The sequence below is a fragment of the Salvelinus sp. IW2-2015 genome, unplaced genomic scaffold (genome assembly GCF_002910315.2).
Source record: "Salvelinus sp. IW2-2015 unplaced genomic scaffold, ASM291031v2 Un_scaffold83, whole genome shotgun sequence".
Taxonomy (NCBI): domain Eukaryota; kingdom Metazoa; phylum Chordata; class Actinopteri; order Salmoniformes; family Salmonidae; genus Salvelinus; species Salvelinus sp. IW2-2015.
The window spans coordinates 2,845,296-2,868,858 of NW_019942514.1; the positions used below are offsets into that span (position 1 = coordinate 2,845,296).

Sequence of the window (23,563 nt, forward strand, 5' to 3'; positions counted from 1 at the left end):
AGGGATTACAAAGGGAAAACCAGACACGTCGCGGACACCGACTTCTTGCTTCTGGACAACCTAAACACCTTTGCCTGCTTTGAGGATAACACAGTGCAACCGACGCAGCCCACTCCCAAGGTCTGTGGGCTCTCGTTCTCCGTGGCTGACATGAGTAAGACATTTAAGCGTGTTAACCCTCACAAGGCTGCCGGCCCAGACGGCATCCCTAGCCACGGCCTCAAAGCATGTGCAGACCAGTTGGCTGGAGTTTTTGAATGTCTGTAATCTTTCCCTTTTCCAGTCTGCTGTCCCCACTTGCTTCAATATGTCCACCATTGTTCCTGTACCCAAGAAAGCAAAGGTAACTGAACTAAATCACTATCGCTACGTAGCACTTCCTTCTGTCATCATGAAGTGCTTTGAGAGGCTAGTTAAGGATCAAATCACCTCTACCTTACCTGACACCCTAGACCCACTGCAATTTGCTTAACCCTAACCCTCCAAACTCATCATGAAGCTCAGGGCCCTGGGTCTGAACCCCGCCTTGTGCAACTGGGTCCTGGACTTCCTGACTGGCCACCCCCAGGTGGTGAAGGAGGGAAACAACACCTCCACTACGCTGATCCTCAACACAGTGGCCCCACAAGAGTGCGTGCTCAGCCCCCTCCTGTACTTCCTGTTCACCCATGACTCTGTGGCCACGCATGCCTTCAACTCAATCATCAAGTTTGACTACACAACAGTAGTAGGCCTGATTACCAACAATGACAAGACAGCCTACAGGGAGGAGGCGAGGGACCTGTCAGAGTGGTGCCAGGAAAATAACCTCTCCCTCAACATCAACAAAATACTACCCACATCTACCCACACACCCACAAGGCCAAAAAGATCATCAAGGACATTAACCACCCGAGCCATGGCCTGTTCACCTCGCTATCATCCAGAAGGCGAGCTCAGTACAGGTGCATCAAAGCTGGGACCGAGAGACTGAAAAATAGCTTCRATCTCAAGGCCATCAGACTGTTAAATAGCCGTCACTAACCGGCTACCACCCGGTTACTCAACCCTGCACCTTAGAGGCTGCTGCCCTATATACATAGACATGGGGATCCTTGGCCACTTTATAATGTTTACATGATGCTTTACTCATCTCATACTAGTTGAAGTCGGAAGTTTACATACTTAGGTTGGAGTCATTAAAAACTTGTTTTTCAACAACTCCACAAATTTCTTGTCACATTATAGTTTTTGGCAAGTCAGTTAGGACATCTACTTTGTGCATGACACAAGTCATTTTTCCAACAATTGTTTACAGACAGATTATTTCACTTAATTCACTGTATCACAATTCCGTGGGTCAGAAGTTTACATATACTAAGTTGACTGTGCTTTTAAACAGCTTGGAAAATTCCAGAAAATTATGGCTTTAGAAGCTTCTGATTGGCTAATTGACATCATTTCAGTCAATTGGAGGTGTACCTGTGTTGTTGTTTTCAAGGCCTACCTTCAAACTCAGTGCCTCTTTGCTTGACATCATGTGGAAAATCAAAAGAAATCAGCCAAGACCTCAGGAAAACATTGTAGACTCTCACAAGTCTGTTTCATCCTTGGGAGCAATTTCAAACGCCTAAAGTACCACATCACTGTACAAACATATAGTACGCAGTATAACACCATGGGGCACGCAGGTGTCATACCGCTCAGGAAGGAGATGCGTTCTGGTCTCCTAGAGATGAATGTACTTTGGTGTGAAAGTGCAAATCAATTCTAAAACAAAGCAAAGGACTTGTGAAGATGCTGGAGGGAACAGGTGCAAAAGTATCTATATCCACAGTAAAACCAGTCCTATATCGACATAACCTGAAAGGCCGCTCATGCAGGAAGAAGCCATGCTTCAAAACCGCCAAAAAAAGCCAGACTATGGTTTGCAACTGCGCATGGGACAAAGATCGTACTTTTTGGAGAAATGTCCTCTGGTCTGATGAAACAAAAATGAACTGTTTGGCTATAATTATCATCGTTATGTTTGAGGAAAAAGGGGGAGGCTTGCAAGCCGAAGAACACCATCCCAACCGTGAAGCACGGGGTGGCAGCATCATGTTTGTGGGGTGCTTTGCTGCAGGAGGGACTGGTGCACTTACAAAATAGGTGGCATCATGAGGCAGGAAAGTTATGTGGCTATATTGAAGCAACATCTCAAGACATCAGTCAGAAATTTAAAGCTTGGTCGCAAATGGGTCTTCCAAAGGGACAATGACCCCAAGCATACTTCCAAAGTTGTAGCAAAATGGCTTAAGGACAACAAGCAAGGTATTGGAGTGCCATCATCAAAGCCTGACCTCAATCCTATAGAAAATATGTGGGCTGAACTAAAAAAGCGTGTGCGAACAAGGAGGCCTACAAACCTGACTCAGTTAACCAGCTCTGTCAGGAGGAATGGGCCAAAATTCACCCAACTTATTGTGGAAAGCTACCCGAAACGTTTGACCCAAGTTAAACAATTTAAAGGCAATGCTACCAAATACTAATTGAGTGTTATGCAAACTTCTGACCACTGGGAATTTGATGAAAGAAATAAAAGCTGAAATAATTCTCTTCTACTATTATTCTGACATTTCACATTCTTAATAAATGTGGTGATCCTAATACGGACCTAAGAAAGGATTTTTTGCTATGATGTCAGGAATTGTGAAAAACTGAGTTTAAATGTATTTGGCTAAGGTGTATGTAAACTTCTGACTTCAACTGTATGTACAGTGCAATTGGAAAGTATTCAGACCCCTTGATTTTRCCACATTTTTGTTACGTTATAGCCTTATTATAAAATTGATTAAATAAATGTTTTCCTCAATCTACACACACTACCCCATAATGACAAAGCAAAAACTGTTTTTAAAAAATCTTGCAAATGTATTAAAAAACAGAAATGCCTTATTTACCTAAGTGTTCAGATCCTTTGCTATGAAACTCATAATTGAGCTCAGGCGCATCCTGTTTCCATTGATCATCCTTGATGTTTCTACAACTGGATTGTAGAAACATCCACCAAAAGTCCACCAAAAAAAAATCTGTACCATTGAAGGTTCCCTAGAACACAGTGGCCTCCATCATTCTTAATTAAAGGGCATTGTTCAGGGAGGTAACCAAGAACCCAATGGTCGCTCTAAATCAGCTCCAGAGTTCCTCTGTGGAGATGGGAGAACCTTCCAAAAGGACAACCATCTCTACAGCACTCCACCAATCATGATGGTTAAAAGTATTCAGACCCCTTTTTTTCTCTCCACATTTTAAGTTTCAGCCTTATTCTAAAATGTATTAAATTGTTATTTCCCCTCATCAATCTACACGCTATACCCCATAATAACAAAGCAAAAACAGGGTTTTAGAAATGTTAACAAAAAACCCCGAAATACTGACATTTTTGTACTTTGAAGCACATTTTGGCAGGAATTACAGCTTCGAGTCTTCTTGGGTATGACGCTACAAGCTTGGCACACCTGTATATGAGGTGTTTCTCCCATTCTTKTCTGCAGATCCTCTCAAGCTCTGTCAGGTTGGATGGGGAGTGTTGCTTCACAGCTATTTTCAGGTCTCTCCAGAGATGTTCGATCGGGTTCAAGTCCGGGCTCTATTGCTGGAGTCCCGAAGCCARTCCTGCGTTGTCTTGGCTGTGTGCTTAGGGTCGTTGTCCTATTGGAAGGTGAACCTTTCCCCAGTCTGAGGTCCTGAGAGRTCTGGAGCAGGTTTTTATCAAGGATGTCTGTACTTTGCTCCGTTAATCTTTCCCTCGATCCTGACTAGTRTCCCAGTCCCTGCTGCTGAAAACATCCCCACAGCATGATGCTGCCACCACCATGCTTCACCGTAGGGATGGTGCCAGGTTTCCTCCAGACATGACGCTTAGCATTCAGTCCAAAGAGTCTTTAGGTGCCTTTTTGCAAACTCTAAGTGGGCTGTCATGTGCCTTTTTACTGAGGTGTGGCTTCCGTCTGGCCGCTCTACCATGAAGGTTGTAGACACATTTCAAGGATGATCAATGGAAACAGGATGCACCGGAGCTCAATTTTTAGTCTCGTAGCAAAGGAATACTTATGTAAATAAGSTATTTCTGTTTATTTTTTTATACATTTGCAATAATGTCAACCTGTTTTTCGTTTTGTCACAATGGGGCATAGTGTGTAGATTGAGGAAAACAATAAATATTTAATCAATTTTAGAATAGGGCTGTAACGTTACAAAATATGGGAAAAGGGAAGGGGTCTGAATACTTAACGAATGCACTGTAGGCTACTTATAACGAGTGTCAAAGGAATGAGGTGCAACGCTGAGTCTGAACAGCAATGCACCCCCAGCTGCAGTACAAGTAGCAGCAGTGGAATGGTAATCTGGAAGGTGGGGCCTGTAAAAAGAGAGCGAGGGAGAAAAATAGAGGGGACCTGCCTTGACCTGTTTCAGACTTGAAGGCAATTCACTGAWCGCTTTCCAGTAAGTCCCAGAGCCAGTTACCAATTCTGCTACTGCTTCCACCCCTTCTGATGGTGGGAACACAAGTACAATCAAGTTGGACTGGGAGAGATAAGCACAGCTGCATGCATTGGAGGMTCACTGTATGTGCATGTCCCTTTTGGCGTAAGTAGGAATTCAGAAGTACACAGGCATTAATGTTGTAGATACAAACCACTTCCTACCTGGTAGACCTTTGACAGCCAAGGAAAATGACATTTTATGTCTTCATGCTAAACCGTTGAGAGGTTACAATGCCAAACAAAGCAACCTCGACACTTGAATTGCAATCCCTTCATATCCTGCCTGTACGAACATTGGCCAAGTAGAGAGTACAAAAAGTAGTGCTGTCCTGTTCCACCTCCATTTGGACTCTTTGTGCCAGTCTATTGTAGCAAACATTACTTTCACCTTTGACTGGTCACTTGGTAGGTCTCTGGTGTTTTTCCTTTGGCGTTGTCACTCTTTCAGTTTACTTCTGAGTGTACATAACGTAGTATAAAAACTATTGCTGAGAATTTGAATCCTTACAGTTTACTTTGTAGAATTGACTTTTTATGCTACAGAGTGAAAGCAAGCGAAGGGGCAGAGTTTGTTCAGTGGCCAAGTGTGTCGCCCATGCAAAGTAATTATTACCCTCCTCTCTTTTTACAAGCTGGGCTTACACATGATTCGTTTTCCACTTGATGGAAGCATGCAATGAAATGGCATCTGCTGTCTTTGGCTGAAACCAAAGGCTAATCATTATGGGTGTCCAATAAGTGTAATTATCAGACTTACTAGGCGGACCTGAGGATTACGGAGTGGCTCAATGACTAGTGTGGGGATTAAATTGAAAATTGTGGTTTTCTGCCTTTCGGCTTTTCAGACCACTTGGCACATTAAGGAGGAAGTGCTCTGGAGTTGGTGTATTATTGAACTGTAATGGCGTATATAGCCCTTAATTGTATAAGTCTAAAATTGTATTTTAGTGAAGTGCTTTCACTCCTAGAATGCTACCCCTCCCTGGGACGGCATAGTCAACGATACAGAGGATGTTTTTTTTTTTATGGTTCTCCCTGAAATAGCACAGATTAGTCATATTGAGTTTAATGAAGCACACAGCCCACATGTATTGTGATAATGTAATGATGGCCTGAGTATCCGGGACGGGCTCGTGTTGACGCTACACAGGCCAGCTGGACACTGCTGCCTTAGCGCCGGCAAGGGGAATGGATTTATGCTTTTGACATTCCTTGTGTGTGTGTGTGTGTGTGTGTGTGTGTTAAGGAGGGTTATAAATGCCTCTATGGAGTCTGCTAACACTGGCTTCGCCTGTTGGGCTTTGCCTTTTGGGTCTGTTTATTGGTGTTTTTCCCCCAATGGTACCTCTATGTTCAGTACCCTGGGAAGTGTTAGTGGCCCTTAACCCTTTTCCTGCCAGCCGCGCTTTTATCAGTGGCGGGTGGGTGACAGGGCTTGTCTCTGTGATTTCAGCTGGAGTTCAAACCACTTGTCTGTACTTTCTTGCAGCGCCGCTGATCGGTCTTCAGATCCTAGAGATTGAGAGTGTCAGTAAAGCGTTCCCAGTTCACACCGCTGTTCACTCACTCATTAAAGAACGGCCTTTGACCTACTGGGGCAGAGCCGTTGTCACTGTAAAGATGTCACCCSGGGCAGAACTACGCTATATTTACCCTGTACTAATCTACAGTATATTCCTGTATAGGCCAGGGTGACTTTGGCACTGGCAAGACTTATTCAGAATAGTTTTTTTTAGTTACTATACGTCGTTGTTACCAGACAAACCAGATATTAAAATAACATGTTACTTTCCATTTCCACTACAACACAGTGAACTAGCCTCTGGACACTGAAACCCGAGCCTGTGTCCAGAGTCATGCAAAAGACTAGGGGATAGAGGTGCTCAAAGTTGGCCCATTTTGCATTCCCCAGCCAATCATCAGACATCCATGTCTTAATCGCTGGAAAATATAAACGGTTGAGTTGGATATCATTTAAAAGCTTACAAACAGGGTTGTCAAACTACTTGAGCATTTCTTGATTTAACAACCACAAATTCTCACAAATTGTAGTTTAGACCCTACTTTACATGATCTGAGGTGTTTGTTGTGCCCGCCATGGGTTGAGACACAGCATACACTTGAATGGAGGGTGGGTGTCATTTCAATCATAGAAATACAATACATGACCAAAAGTATGTGGACACCTGCTCGTCGATCATCTTGTTCCCAAAATCATGGGCATTAATATGGAGTTGGTCCTCCCTTTGCTGCAATAATAGCCCCAGCTCTTCTGTGAAGGGTATCCACTAGATGTTGGAACATTGCTGCGGGGACTTGCTCCCATTCAGCCACAAGAGCATTAGTGAGGTCGGGCAGTGATGTTGGACGATTAGGCTTAGCTTGCAGTCAGCGTTCCAATTCATCCCAAAGGTGTTCAATGGGGTTGAGGTCAGGGCTCTGTGCAGGGCAGTCAAGTTCTTCCACAATGATCTCGACAACATTTCGGTATAGACCTCTCTTTGTGCATGGGGGCATTGTCATGCTGAAACAGGAAAGGACCTTCCCCAAACTGTTGCCACAAAGTTGGAAGCACATATGCTGTAGGTTTAAGATTTCCCTTCACCGGAACTCAGGGGCCTAGCCCGAACCAGGAAAAATAGCCCCAGACCATAATTCCTCCTCCACCAAACTTTACAATTGGCACTATGTATTGGGGCAGGTAGTGCAGGGCATGACATTTACCTGTCAATATACTTGTCCTTCAGACAAGGATGTGACTGAAAAACATGATGAAAAACATAATGTTTTTCTTTGGAGATTGCATGGCTCTGTGCTCAATTTTATACACCTGTCAGCAACGGGTGTGGCTGAAATAACTGAATCCACTCATTTGAAGGGGTGTCCACATACTTTGGTATATACAGTTGAAGTCAGATGTTTACATACACTTAGGTTGGAGTCATTAACTTGTTTTTCAACCACTCCACAAATTTCTTGTTAACAAACTATAGTTTTGGCAAGTTGGTTAGGACATCTACTTTGTGCATGACACGTCATTTTTCCAACAATTGTTAACAGACACATTATTTCACTTATAATTCACCGTATCACAAATCCAGTGGGTCAGAAGTTTACATACACTGAGTTGACTGTGCCTTTAACAGTTTGGAAATTCCAGAAAATGATGGCTTTAGAAGATTCTGATAGGTTAATTGACATCATTTGAGTCAATTGGAGGTGTACCTGTGGCTGTATTTCAAGGCCTACCTTAAAACTCAGTGCATCTTTGCTTGGCATCATGGGAAAATCAAAAGAAATCAGCCAAGACCTCAGGAAAAAAAATTGTAGACCTCCACAAGTCTGGTTCATACTTGGGAGCAATTTCCAAATGCCTGAAGGTACCACTTTCATCTGTACAAACAATAGTATGCAAGTATAAACACCATGGGACCACACAGCCATCATACCGCTCAGGAAGGAGACGCATTCTGTCTCCTAGAGATTAACGTACTTTGGTGTGAAAAGTGCAAATCAATCCCAAAACAACAGCAAAGGACCTTGTGAAGATGCTGGAGGAAACCGGTGCAAAAGTATCTATATCCACAGTAAAACGAGTCCTACGTCGACATAACCTGAAAGGCCGCTCAGCAAGGAAGAAGCCACTGCTTCAAAACCGCCATATAAAAGCCAGACTACGGTTTGCAACTGCACATGGGGACAAAGATCGTACTTTTTGGAGAAATGTCCTCTGGTKTGATGAAACAAAAATAGAACTGTTTGGCCATAATGACCATCGTTAAGTTTGGCTTGCAAGCCGAAGAACACCATCCCAACCGTGAAGCATGGGGGTGGCAACATCATGTTGTGGGGGTGCTTTGCTGCAGGAGGGACTGGTGCACTTCACAAAATAGATGGCATCATGAGGCAGGAAAATTATGTATATTTATTGAAGCAACATCTCAAGACATCAGTCAGGAAGTTAAATATTGGTCYCAAATGGGTCTTCCAAATGGYCAATGACCCCAAGCATACTTCCAAAGTTGTGGCAAAATAGCTTAAGGACAACAAAGTCAAGGTATTGGAGTGGCTTGTGGAAAGCTACCCGAAACGTTTGACCCAAGTTAAACAATTTAAAGGCAATGCTACCAAATACTAATTGAGTGTATGCAAACTTCTGACCCACTGGGAATGTGATGAAAGGAATAAAAGCTGAAATAAGTAATTCTCTCTCCTATTATTCTGATATTTCACATTCTTAAAATAAAGTGGTGATCCTAACTGATCTAAGACAGTGAATCTTTACTAGGATTAAATGTCAGAAATTGTGAAAAACTGAGTTTAAATATATTTGGCTAAGGTGTATGTAAACTTCTGACTTCAAATGTATAATTTATAGAATGGACATATCCCTTAGAACCACAGCAATTTAACTGGTACATGGAAATTGAATAGTAATGTTTACTTCTAATTACTACCACAAAGATGGCCGCCGGTCCACCCACTGTCAAATGTCAACTTAAAAGGGGAATTTTTATTTTCTATATTTCAATAGGTTTCCTATGGAAGATTGACAGTATAGATCTGATCTTCCCATCTAAGTCAACATTCTCTGATGTGTGGATCTCCAACCATATTTGTGCTACCTTTTTGAAAGTAGCCATTTTAAATTGTATTCCCATTTTAGTACATTTATCAGCCAAAACATAACAACCACCCTGTATTTAAGAGCATGCTGTGTCTCAACTGGTGGTGGGTACAACAACACACACCTCAGATTATTTACAATAGGATCTAAGCTACAACATATGTGGGGATAATTGACAAAAGTTTAAAAATGACTATTTCACTAAACTTTAAAAAAAAGAAATGTATAAAATAGTTTGACAACCCTGTTTGTAAGCTTTTAAATMACATCAAACTCAGAATATATTTTCCAGTGATGAAGACATGGATGCCTCATGGTAGGGTGGGGTATGAAAATGGGTCAACTTTGAGCACTTCTATCTCCTAAATATTTTGGTATTCAGAAAAAGTTACTTRCTGACCACTTCTACCATGGGCAAATATGTATAGAATTTTTTGTTTGTTGTTCAAATCAAAACTGTTGCGGTCAAAAAGTCATTGAAATCAAATGGAACGACCCATTAATCCTGTGAGGGACACAATATATTGCCTCTCGGGGTGTAGCTTTGCGCTATGGCTTAATCTAGGTCGCCTGTCACTGTTGTCATGCTGTATCATGTTTAACGTTTAACAGGGCTGTGACGTAAGGCCCAGGGGGGACTTGAGTTTCATTTGGTGTAAGTTAATTTAGCCTTCCAACCCTTTGGAACTGATACATTTTGGTTTGAGTATGCCACAAGGCGAGGTGTGTGTGTGTGTGTGGCAAGATAAAAGGTACAATACGGCTAAGGGACCAACATGATTGAGTCGTGAGTGGCTTTGTGTTGGCATGTCCTTTTTGCGGTGACTTTGGCCTTGTTGGTGTTAAAGCATGCATGGACTGCTCATTATTGGACGTTCCGATTGGATCTTGCAAACCTCTTTCAACCCACTGATGGGGGATTGATYCTCACCCAAGCAGCAGGTGATTGTGGGTAGGGAGGGAAAGGACTCTTTGTGGAGCGACGAGCAGCGTTTTCTTGGTGGCCTTCTTTGACGGAGCACGTGGCTTTGTGACGTCAGTTACTGTCAATATAGTCAGAGGTCTGGGACCACAAGGATCATGATGAATCAACAAGTTGATCTGACCAGTTGATCAATTAACTCTTTTCTCAATGTATGTAAGTGGGGCGGCAGGTAGCCTGGTGGTTAGAGCGTTGGGCCAGTAACCGAAAGGTTGCTAGATTGAATCTCAMAGCTGACAAGGTAAAAATATGTTGTTCTGCCCCCGAACAAGGCAGTTAACCCACTGATCCTAGGCCGTTATTGTAAATAAGACTTTGTTCTTAACTGACTTGCCTAGTTAAATAAAGTTTTTTTTTTTTTAAGTGCCTTTTCCTGGAATTCAACTGGATCAGAACTAATACATGTCAAGTTCCTTGTATACATTAGTGATGATTGGGGGGGGGAGGGTCGATAGTTACATTTCTGGATATTATTTTTGACTATATATCATATTGTTTTTACTATTGCAAAATCGTTTTTGAGCTAGTTCGCTGTACCTGCACCAAAACTCTAGTATTTTCTGTTCATAGCTGCTTCTCCTTTTTTAAATAGGGAGCCAATTTGTTTTCAGTGCTTTTATTTCCATGACTGATCAACACTCGTTTTCTCATGGCTCTCTTGTCCTACTGTGACCAACATATTTGGAACATCGGATCGCTATCAAATCACAATACATATAGAATTGTGAGAATCACAATATATATCGTATCAGCACCTAAAGTACAGTGATATTGTATCGTGAGGTCCCCAGCAATTCCCAGCCCTAGTATACATGTGGCTCTTTCTTACTCTTGTGACAAGCTAGCAACCCAGTATGTTAATACCAAGCTTTGGCAGATAACTGTTGTCCTTCCTTATAATTATGAGCAACCTCATGGCTCAAATAAAACGCTCTATTTGAGTGTGCCCAATTGTAATAGTAAATATTTTCTTGCCTTTGTAGATGACAAGGCTGTCTGTCTGACTAAACTGTTAGCATTAGCTGGRTTTTGCTAAATTGACCAAAACCTACTTGAGCCAATAAATACTTCATTTTCACACCCTGCACTTTGTAGCCTTTCCGTTTGCCGTAGAAGGTGCCCTTGGGAAAATCTCTCCGTGGCTTCCACGTTTGTATTGTGAATTGATACAAGCTTTTGACAGACAGAGCATTAGCGGCTGGCATAACGGGTGTGATGTGTTTGAATGTGAGGAATTGGTCAGTACAGAGATTGTAAAAACTACCTTTCTGGATTATTTACCCATATGATCCACTAGCTGTAGGCCTACTGCTGCTTGGTCTTTCTGTTGGTCTCTACCTCCACCTCACTTGTTTGTTACTGTTTTTAATGTAAGTTTTTTTTTAAGGCCTACTTTTTGGTCAGTACAAGGAGGCTACAGAAGTGATTAAAACATATTGCCTCAGATTTTTTACCGAAGTTTCTCAGGCATCTTTTTTTGGCACTTATATCTGAAATCGTTACGAATTATCCCAAAATTGAGGCTCYCGCATCAGACTTGCATAACGTTTCGTTGCCCCAGTAGTTCATATTTATGGACCTCCAAAGCCTGCTATCCTCCATCATAGCCTAAATGAACTGACCTGTAAACCATGTGAAGGCATTAGAAAGTAAGGAATGTTCAGAAGGGGGTAAACTTTCATTTGGCCTGCTTAGCAATCCTCCATTTCTTTATCATTGAAACGGACACATTTTGTTGATGTTGCTGCGACACCAGAATATAATACGTTTCCTGCTTAGTTACATGATGACCCGTTTTAATGTTTTAGATTTTTCTGTGTTGGTGCATTTTAAAGGGGCAATAAAAACAAGAACATTTCCCACCCATTATCTGCGGCTCCCGACGTGTCCCTTTAGGCTGTTTTCACACGAGGAGTCCACCCTCCTTTTCAGCTTGTTCCAGGAGTATTTTTGGAAGTTATTGAAAAGAGAAATCCGAACCGTTTATCCTTAAAAGGGATGTATGGATAGAAACTTGTTATTAATGTCCTTAACATTATGTGTGTGTGTGTTAAGGTTGGGCGACATTACGATAGCATCGTCTATCYATGGGGATGACATCGTGATGTGACAGATGACGGTTCAGCCTATTTGAACTTGGCTGGCGCCCCACAATAAAGAATGGCGTCTCCCAGTGCACAGCAGGACAGCACACAAGTGACACTCCAAGTAATTTGCCTAGTCCTATTTGCTCTAGTCCATTTCAATAAATATGTGATACAGAACACAATAGAGGAATGTAGGCCAGAAAGAATGGAGAATTCCACCAATGTCCAGTCAGATATCGTTTCTATCTGTCGGATGCATGGGCTTTAGGCAATAGTCTAAACCTATTATAACGGACACTCCTTAACTGTCTTGTGTTTGGCTGTAAAAATGTCATAACTTAGCCTATATTCCCTTCTCTCTCCATTCGAGAGGCTATATGAAGGCTATGCTTCATCGTTTTATGCATGGCTTTCTCCCGATCAAACGACTAGTTCCATTCAAAATATTATTTGAATAGGCTATTATCAATCACAGCTTTATGATACCCAGAACAAACAATATTATACGTTTTTTCTATTTTATGAGACAATGCAATTATTTAGTTCTGAAGATGGTAGACTACTTCTATCCAGCCCATGATGTCATAATAAGGTTCCTCATCAAACAGTCACTGCTCCATGACCGCGCGCCTCACACACACACACACACACACACACACACACACACACACACACACACACGCTACTCCACCAGAAAGGAAAATTAGAAAATTGATTTGTATTATTTGGGGCCTCTCACTAGAATTTTACTGTTGTTTATACTCTGAACTAGAGCTGGGACTATAAACCGAAAATGATCGACACCGACCATACTGATCACTTATCACAGGCATTTTAGCTGGTAACGTTCATTACGATAAGTAGCCTATACTAGAGAAATGTGAAGATTGAAATGAAATAAGTTTGCTGATATGGGTGATTGTTAATAGGACAATAGATGGCTACAACCACTGTAGTAGTTTAAAGGATAATAATAAAAAACTGGTGCACATTGTTATAAAGTTATCGTTCTATTTGTTGTTATCGCATCAATTGAGGCAATTTATCGCGATATGGATTTTTGTCCATATCACTCAGCTCTACATGGAGCACTATACCATTTTGAGTATTGTAATCGGTCTCTTTCAACTCCCGCACCATGGTATTTGAGCTGGACAAATGTTCCAAAGCATCTCTCTTTTTTTAACGATATTTGGTCTCTTACTTTCTGCTGCCTTTTCGGGCGAGATGGTCCTCTGCCAACAGCAGGCACGGAGAACTAAAAACAGAGGGCAGGTCGGTCCAGCCTCGCCAGGAGTTCATCTGGGGGCTCGTGTTGGAATTCGGTCTCTTACAGCGCTAGCTAGCTGCTGCTTTCGTAGGAACTCTGAGAAGACGTTGACAGCAAATGTGTGGTTGACTGACTTTGCCAGAGGTGCCTCAAGATTGTATTTGCACTTCAAAGTGTGTGAGGTGAGGATGGATAGTGATGGATAGGGAGAGACGTGGGTAAAATGTGTAATTTTCCATTCTTGGCAGTTCCTCCTTTACTCGTTCCATGCCTTGTTTATTTTTTTATTTTTTGGGCAGCTGGATTCTAGTCTTCCCCAGAGGGAAAGAGGGAGGATTGAAGAGAAGAAGAGTGGCCTGTGATTAGTGTATTTGGTGTTTGAGAGAGTGAGAGGGCATCTGGTTAACAACCTGGAGCAACTATCAACCAACCCACCTCATTATAATTTAGACACAGAGAGAGCCCTGCCTGCTATAGCCAAGTAAGCTCATATAAATCGAATCTGGTCATTTTATTTATATGGCGTACAGTGCCTTCAGAAAGTATTCACACCCCTTGATTTGATTAAAATTAATTGTATTTTTTTGTCAACGATCAACACAAAATACTCTGTCAAAGTGGACGAAACATTTTTTTTACATTTGTAAAAAATTTATGAAAATTAGCCCCCCTGAGTTAATACATGTTAGAATCTCCTTTGGCAGTGATTACAGCTGTGAGTCTTTCTGGGTAYGTTTCTAAGCGCTTTGCACACCTGGATTGTACAAAATTATTATTTAAAAAAAATTCAAGCTCAGTCAAGTTTGTTGTAGATCATTGCCATTTTCAAGTCTTGCCATAGATTTTCAAGTAGATTTAAGTCAACTGTAACTAGGCCACTCAGGAACATTCAACGTTGTCTTGGTAAGCAACTCCAGTGTGTATTTGGCCTTGTGTTTTAGGTTATTGTCCTGCTGAAAGGTGAATTTGTCTCCCAGTGTCTGTTGGAAAGCAGACTGAACCAGGTTTTCCTCTGGATTTTGACTGTGATATTCCATTTATTTTTATTCTGAAAAAACGTCCTAGTCCTTGCCGATGATAATCATTACATGATGCATGCACCACCATACTTGAAAATATGAAGTAGTATTCAGTGATGTGTTGGATTTGCGCCAAACATAACGCTTAGTATTAAGGATYAAATGTTAATTTCTTAGCCAAATTTTGCGCAGTTTTACTTTAGTGCCTTATTGCAAACAGGATGCATGTTTTGGAATATTTTTATTCTGTACAGGCTTCCTTCTTTTCACTCTGTCATTTAGGTTAGTATTGTGAAGTAACTATACTGTTCTTATTCAGATTTTCTAAACTGCAATGTTGGTTAGGGGTTTGTAAGTAAGCATTTCACTGTAAGGTCTACACCTGTTGTATTCGGCGCATGTGACTAATAAAATTTGATTTGTTGATCCATCTGCAGTTTTCCCTATCACAGCCATTAAACTCTGTAACCGTTTTAAAGTTACCATTGACCTTATGGTGAAATCCCTGAACGGTTTCCTTCCACTCCGGCAACTGAGTTAGGGAGGACACCTGTATCTTTATAGTGACTGAGTGTATTGATACACCATCCAAAGTGTAATTCATAACATCACCATGCTCAAAAGGATATTCATTGTCTGTTTTACATATTTTTACCCATCTACCAGTAGGTGCCCTTTGCAAGGCATTGGAAAAACCTCCCTGGTTTTGTGGTTGTATTTGAAATTAATTGTTCGACTGAGGGACCTTATACAGATAATTGTGTGTGGGGTACAGAGATGAGGTAGTCATTCAAAAATAATGTTAAACYCTATTATTGCACACAGAGTGAGTCCAGGCAACTTATGTGTCTTGTTAAGAACATTTTTACTCCTGAACTTTGTTAGGATTGCCATAACAAAGGTGTTGAATACTTATTGACAAAAGACATTTCAGCTTTTCATGGTTAATTCATTTGTAAAAAATGAATTCCAATTTGACATGGGGTATTGTGTGTGTGTGTGGGCCATTAACACAAAATCTAAATTMAATTGATTTTAAATTCAGGCTGTAACACAACAAAATGTGTCAAAAGTAAAGGGGTGTGAATACTTTCTGAAGGCACTGTAAGCCAACAAAAGCCCCAGGTAAACAAACCGTCTTGGTCTTACACCCACTCTTCCTCAGGTCCTCTCTGTTATCAGCCGAACSGGGAGCAGGAAGGAGGGAGAGCTGCTGGACTGCATGTGAATGAGTCCTCACTGAGTGATGTCACTCGGCCCCTGAGATAACAGCCGTGGCCTCCGTCCAGCCTTGGGATCCAGGAAGAGGGGGTGTTTATGACCCGTTGGCTCACGTTGCTGTGGCAACCACCCTGCATGTTTTACACATCCCTATCGGGCCGTGTGTGTGTCAGTCGCACTGTAACACATGCGTGTGAAAGAGGGAGAAAGCGAGGGAGCGCTTCTGGAAGCCGGCTTAGTCTGGCTGAATGACAGAAATCCCTCTTCTGGCCCGACCCTGCAGATGGAGAGAACGAAAGGGGGGAGAGAGAGCAGGAGGGTGGGAGAGGGATGACACCGACACCTGTATCAACATCCACCCCCATAACTGGTTTCATAAATCCACTGTCTCTGTTGGTTCGCATGCAGTACCATGGTTTGTGCTGGTTGCCTGGAGGGGGGGGCAGTAAGTAACAGAACACTGAGAAAGTACCTTCAAAGAAAATATGGTGCTTTCCCTATTCTTGTCATTTGTAATACTCCTACTCCAGATCATGTGTCTTCGGAGGATAGCYAGGTTAAAGGGKAACTCTGCCACTTTTCTACCTCTCGCATTATCTCCAGCACCAAACCAATGTCTACCTACAGTACCAGTCAAAAGTTTGAACACACCTACTTTATACCTCTTTTTACTGTTTTCTACATTGTAGAATAAGTGAAGACATCAAAACTATGAAATATCACATGGAATCATGCAGTAACCAAAAAGTGTTAAACAAATCAAAATATMTTTTATATTTGAGATCATTCAAAGTAGGCACCCTTTGTCTTAATGACWGCTTTGCACACTCTTGKGATTCTCTCAACCAGCTTCATGAGGTAGGCACCTGGAATGCATTTCAATTAACAGGTGTGCCTTAAGTTAATTTGTGCAATTTCTTTCCTTGCGTTTAAGCCAATCAGTTGTGTTGTGWCAAGGTAGGGGTGGTATAKAGAAGATAGCCCTATTTGGTAAAAGACCAAGTCCATATTATGACAAGAACAGCTCAAATAAGCAAAGAGAAATGACAGTCCATTACTTTAAGACACGAAGGTCAGTCAATGAGGAAAAGGGCAGTCGCAAAAACCATCAAGCGCTTTGATGATACTAGCTCTCATGAGGATCGCCACAGGAAAGGAAGACCCGGGTTACCTCTGCTGCAGAGGATACGTTCATTAGTTACCAGCCTCAGAAATTGCAGCACAAATAAATGCTTAAGGGTTCAAGTAACAAACACATCTCAACATCAACTGTTCAGAGGAGACTGCGTGAATCAGGCCTTCATAGTCAAATTGCTGCCCGGTAACCACCAATAAGAAGAAGAAGAGACTTGCTTGGGACAAGAAACACAAGCAATGGCCATTAGACTGGTGGAAATTTGTCCATTGGTCTGGAGTCCAAATGTGTGATTTTCTTTGGTTCCAACCTGTGTCTTTGTAAGACGCAGAGTAGGTGACAGATGATCTCCGCATGTGTGGTTCACACTGTGAAGCATGGAGGAGGTGGTGTGATGTGGGGGGGCTTTGCTGGTGACACTGTCAGTGATTTTATTTAGAATGTAAGGCACACTTAACCAGCATAGCTACCACAGCATTCTGCAGTGATACGCCATCCCATCTGGTTTGCGCTTAGTGGGACTGTCATTTGTTTTTCAACAGGACAATTGCCCAACACACCTCCAGGCTGTGTAAGGGCTATTTGACAAAGAAGGAGAGTGATTGAGTGCTGCATCAGATGACCTATTTACATTTACATTTAAGTCATTTAGCAGACGCTCTTATCCAGAGCGACTTACAAGTTGGTGCATTCACCTTATGATATTCTCCACAATCACCCGACCTCAACRCAATTGAGATGGTTTGGGATGAGTTGGACTGCAGAGTGACGGAAAAGCAGCCAACAAGCGAACTCCACATATGCTGTTGGAAAAGCATTCCATGTGAATCTGGTTGAGAGAATGCCAAGAGTGTGCAAAGCTGTTATCAAGGCAAAGGGTGGCTACTTTGAAGAATCTAAAATATATTTTGATTTGTTTAACACTTTCTTTTTGTTACTACATGATTCCATGTGTTATTTCATAGTTTTGATGTCTTCACTATTTTTCTACAATGTAGAAAAAATTAAGAAAAACCCTTGAAGGAGTAAGAAATTGTGATTTTTCAAAACCTGCAGAGGGAGGGTATTTTCTTGCTCCCCACGTCAGAGATCTCGTAGGGTTTGATAATCACTGTTTTTAAAATGTTTAACTTTTGTTGATGTCAATGGGTAAAACATATGTAGCCACTGGTTTTGTGCTGGAGATAATGGAGACAATGAATATGAGATTGAAATGTGGCGGAGTTGCTCTTTAAGGGTATTTTAGTAGCTTTAAAAGGTTGGGACGTTTCAGGTTGGTTTGAACGGACTGACGCATCTTCTAGTCTGGATGTGAACTGTGTAAAACTAGCCTTGTCAATTATGTTTGCTGCTGGCTGGACAGGGATGACTTGTTGATGTGGTACGGCAATCCTGTGGGATAATGGATATGGACCTGTGTTTCTGTCGTTCTCCCCCCAGCACTGTAKCGTAGCGCCTACATGTACAATCCCTGCACCCGTCTCTCTTCCACCTGGGATCTAACAGGCYGCTTTCAAAATAAAATTCCTTCATGTTCCTTCCGGATAATTTCTTGTGATCAGAAAATATTAATGTTCTCAGGTTAAGGAATTTTCAGACGCTAGGGCGACCCAACCCCCTTTTACTCCCCCCTCACTCGGAGTGTACTCCTATTTTCTTCTGATGCTATGCAAGTGACTTATTCTCTATTTTGCTTTGCATAAGCGCTAACGTGTATGGATGGAAGCTTTCATCAATGGCGTGCCCATACGTCGCTTTTTCCCCCCTCAGTGTTATTTTCGAGACGACTCATCTCGAACTCCATCAGCGCGTTGAAAAGGGCCAGCGTGTAACGAGTTGGTTGGGTTTCTCTCTTTCCAGCCAGCCCATTTTGCTTTTGAAACTCCTCATGCGAGCAGTCTCGCAGCGCAAGCTAAATAGCCATAAAAATAGAATGGTTGGTGAACCACACTWTTTTTTTTAGCTCTGTTTTGAATGAATGAATATTTCGAAGCTGCTGGCTCGTTTTCACGTCGCAGGGTCTTGTTGTATCCAGGCGCTGGGGGACAGAAATAGGGCCGTCATCACTCTTTGATCCGTTCTCTCTGACTTCTCTGGTTGGAGTGCTGTGTTGACTTTGGCCCGTTCTGGTGAAGGGGTCTGCTGAGGCAACACACGGTCCATGTGTGAGGCATCACTCTCCCGCCATCTGGAGGGCCCTCATGCTTCCTCTCATATACCACTCCTTCATCTCCTTCTTTTTTCCCCATGCCCATTGGTAGCTCACTCGCATCACGTCACATTTGCTGCTAAAGTTCCATATTACGCTTAAAATGTCCTACTTGAGTTAAGTGTGAAATCTCTGTTATAGGTTTGGTTTCCCATACACAGATTTAAGCCTTGTCCTGCACTACAAAGAAAAGTAATAGAGAATCCCAAAGAGTTGTAAGAGAGCATTTGAGTGTTTTCTCCACCGTCTTGCTCGTAGGTTTCATGAAATCCACTTTCCCTTGTACAGTAGCCAACTTTCGTCGTGTCACAAGGTGATTTACGCTGTGTCGCTATGATTGTTTTATTGCACCTGCATATACCCATATTAGGATATGTCAGGCACTTCGTCGTCTGGCATTCCTGCCCTTCCCTCCCCGCCTCTGTGACATGGGCCTGCCTTTGTCCTGAGTAAAAAGGCTACAGGAAGGCCTGGCTACCACGGTAGCTAGCTCCTGCCCCACAGGAATCCTTAACACTCCCAGACCTGACTAGCTCATTTGTGTTCTGGAATACCAGGCTTTTTTATGATCCAACATTCTTTTTTTTCTTTTCTTTTTTTTGTTGTGTGTCTGGATTTTTTTGTCAAGCTGGCCCTCCTCCCCTTTGCTGTGAACTGAACAATGCCCTGTCATGGTTCTACACGTTGGATTCAGTTACTTAATGGAGCCACGGTTTGCTCATTCTCATTTTCTCACTGTGGCATGCTGCTATACTCAGCATCCTCGTTCCTTCCCTCAGTGACAGACATCTTTTAATTTGACTGTGTTGGTGCCCTTGATTACTTTGATAACTCACATCTGGCARGCAGAGGCATGTTTTTCCCCTCCCTGGTCAAACAAGGGCACAGTGACTGTTCACCCACCCACTTGGACCGACRGACTTTTTGTAACTATCCCCTTTCTCACATCCTCCCTTTTTTTTCTAGATTTTTCCCTTTCTCCGTCTCTCGCTCCCTCTCCTCCACTTTTCCTCTCCCTTCATTTCCCTCTCCTCCCCTCATGCTGGTCTGAGGATGGGTGTGGATAGGTGGGCCCCAGCATCGGCCATGAAAGAATGCAGTTAAAGTCCTGTTTTATCTGCTCTCCCTCCGAGCTGGAGGTCTAAGAYACATCTTGTCCCCCAGACATGCCAAACACAAAATCCCTGAATGGGCAGCAGACCTTTACAAGAAAGCAATACCAATCAATTCTGAATTGTTGGTAAAGTCCAAGAAATACCTTTTTACCCAAGTTAGTCACCCTGTTGAGTGCATTGGCCTGGGAAATGTACTGTAAGTATTTTGAAATGAAGTGCAGTAGCAGTAGGCTAGTATTACTGCTGTTGGTGATCACGATGAGAATTGTGAAGTACTGTGCTTTCATTTGTTGAGATTCGCTCTCTTCCCTATGTTTGGGCGTACAGTGCGGGACAAAAGCCGAGCCGTTTGAAAGAGAAGACTTGAGGGTACTTTTCATCTCGGGATAACCTATTATAATAGCGCATTACAACAAGCCCTTCAGGTTTTGAGTGAAATGAAGGAGCTCGCAGGCTGCTTGCCTTCGGGGCATATGAAAGCTTTATCAATATGGTACAACATTGCTGTCCAACTTCCCTATCTGATGGAATGCAAATACGAGCAGGAGGCATGCACTTGCGGTTTGTAAATCGCCTGCAAATTACATCTATTTGGTGTTCTATTTTTTTTTTTTCATGTCGTACTCCACCCTCCCGCCTTCATACCTCTCAGGGCGTCCTGTTCAGCATGTTTAATTTGGGCATTCCTTTACTTCGCTCGCAGACAAAACAACCCGAGAACTTTCTGAGTGAGCCACAGCCCCCCCCCCCCCCCTCCTCACTCGCAGGAAATGGGCTCCCGTGCAAACCAGCCCCAGCGCAAAATAACCCTGCGTGTATTTTAAGGCCATGAAATGTTGAGTTAAGGAAATGCTACATGATCTCTCCCCCAACACACTTTCTTTCTCCCCTGCTCTCGTCCCCTTAGTACAGCCTTTCTCTGTATTTTACTTATGCTTTCAGGCATGTCATTGGCGTAATCATGGAAAGGTACAATTTCTGAAGTAACTTGATGTACTTTCTCAATCTGTTTTTCTGCTAGTGGTCGTAGTTTAAATAGTTAGGCAAATGGCGTAATAARACTCCCTACTATTCAGCTGACGTAGACGGGGGATGCATGTTTCTGCGTGTAAAGGATGAGGGCCGAGGCCGCCTTCGAGAAGGATGTGGCTGATGTTCAGTTTACCATTTGGTTTTCAATGATTTAAGGGAAACCACACAGAGCGAGGAAAGGGCCACTTCAGAGTGTTTGGGGCTTGAAAATAATGGTGAGTCATGTTGTGCGAGCCTGTTTACTTCTTTATTTGGTTGTGAAATGGAGGGTTTGTCCCTGGTCAATGTCTGAGGTCTTTTGGGGTGTCTGAAATATCTGTAAGGACATGCCAACGAACTGGGATCCGAAACATTGACGTTGTAGTAACAGGAGAGTCAATTGGTGGTTACATTTAGGTAAAAAGATGATGTACTTCAGCCATGACAATATCAACATTACAGTATACTTCTGAGGACCTCGTTATCACTCGTCTTGGCACACTTTTGAGTAGAAATTCCACGTTGAGTCGACCATTGAGGCAACGTTGTGTGTAGTGATGGGGYAAAAATGTACACAGTTGCATATCGCAATATATAATTGTTCGACAATATTATAGCGATATTTGACTCAAGTATCGATTTGATATCGMTTTGACAATATCACATTATTTTTGCGCTAGTTGACTGTACCTGCACCAAAACCAGTATTTTTCCTTCATAGCTTGTTCTCCTTTTTTAAATAGGGAGCCAATTTGTTTTCAGCACTTTTTTAAAATGTATTTCTTTGTCTGATCAAAACAAATTTCCTCATGGCTCMCTCTTGTCCCTCTGCAGCAGACCATATGGTGAGCAATATGTTTGGAACATCAATTTGCAATAAAATGACAGTCGAATCACAATACATATAGAATCGTGAGAATCGCAATATATATCGTATCGGCACCTAAGTATCGTGATAATATTGTATTGTATTGAGGTCCCTGGCAATTCCCAGCCCTAGACATAGAATGGAATGAATGGAGCACTGTTGGGCCAGCCAAAAACAAGGTGTCTGGTCATGCATGAGACAATTGAGGCGCAACGAAATGTGACACATATCTGACCGACTTCTCAGACCACCTCGTAGCCAATATGCCTCCATATGAATGGTTCATTTTACACTGAAGGCGTTGTCGGTTGACTGACTTACGAGTCAGTACCTAGCACAACAATGGTGAAATGTAAGCTATGAATCATTAATATGGTAGAATCATGAGAAACCCATAGTAATGTTTGTCCTCTGTGTTCTTCCTCTGGTTATAGGGCTTGTGGATGAAGCTCCTTTAGTGAAACCATCTGATGACAGACATTTACCAGCTGCTTAGCGCCCAACACGAGGATGTGTCCATAGAAAGTAAGTTTACGGTACGTGTGTTTTTGAATGTCTTTGTCAAGGCCATGTTTACACACAAGCTTACAGTATCTACAGTCTTTATATTATCATATATTAGTGTGTGTGCCTGTCTGTCCGTCTGTAAACACCCTCTCAGGACCGTCTCTATCTAACCTTGACTGGCCTTTTTTGACATGCTGTTTCATTCAAACTGTGACCGAATGTCTCTATTTGACAGTCGCAGTTTGAGAGAAACAGACAGTCTGCCTTTGACTGACTGTTTCTTTATAAAAAAAAAGGTGACTCTCTCGTGTGTGGTGTGTGCGCGTACGTACGCTCCCATACTGTGTGTATGGCAATGAGTCTGCGTCCAGCTGCTCAGTTGAAAGAGGAAACGCAGAGAAAATGTGGTGGGGAAGGTTCCGGATTCCAAGGCCGTTCCTTACCTCTGAACCCTTTGTGAGCTGGTTTCCTGGTGGGCCAGGTCAGTGTTGCACTCAATCTGGCGCCGTGTTTCCTTCCCTGTACCCATAGGTCAGCAAGGAATGGCAAACTCGCACATATACAGTGCCGGCTCACCTGGAGACCCTTGGTAACACCCTCCCGGTAATGTGCTCTCTCTGTCAAACTTACTCAGCACTGGGAGAAGCCAAATAAAATCACTGAGGCAGCCTGACTCTGATCTTTTTTTCCACTAATTTGTCTTTTGACCAATCACATTTTTTAGCTGATCTGATTGGTCAAAATACCKATTAGTGGGGGGAAAAAATAAAATAATTGGGGATGCCTGTCTAAACGCAGCCTGACTGGTCTAGTCAGGCTACAGGCACTGTCTTCAGCATGCTAGTAACTGTGCGGAGTGTCTATGACTATTTACTACCTGTGGTGAAATTATAAAGTATTCAAAGGAGACAGTTTAATCCCATAGAGGCCTTTATTAATTGGTCTTCCCATTGGGTTGTTGTCGTTAAGGTTGGGTGGTATCCAGATTTTCATACCGTTGCTGT

At 42.5% G+C, this 23,563-nt stretch overlaps 1 protein-coding gene across 3 annotated transcripts in view; it reads left to right on the forward strand.

Annotated features, from left to right (window-relative positions):
* The window catches only part of LOC112068084 (leucine zipper protein 1-like), a 95,861-nt gene that overhangs the window by 4,286 nt on the left and 68,012 nt on the right, over positions 1-23,563 (forward strand). For 2 of the 3 annotated variants that reach the window (XM_024135098.2, XM_024135100.2), the window contains exon 2: positions 22,487-22,577. The gene's annotated coding sequence lies outside the window, so the exon portion shown is untranslated. Of the gene's footprint in view, positions 1-22,486; positions 22,589-23,563 lie in introns of all 3 variants that reach the window. The other variant, XM_024135099.2, reaches the window with a different exon arrangement.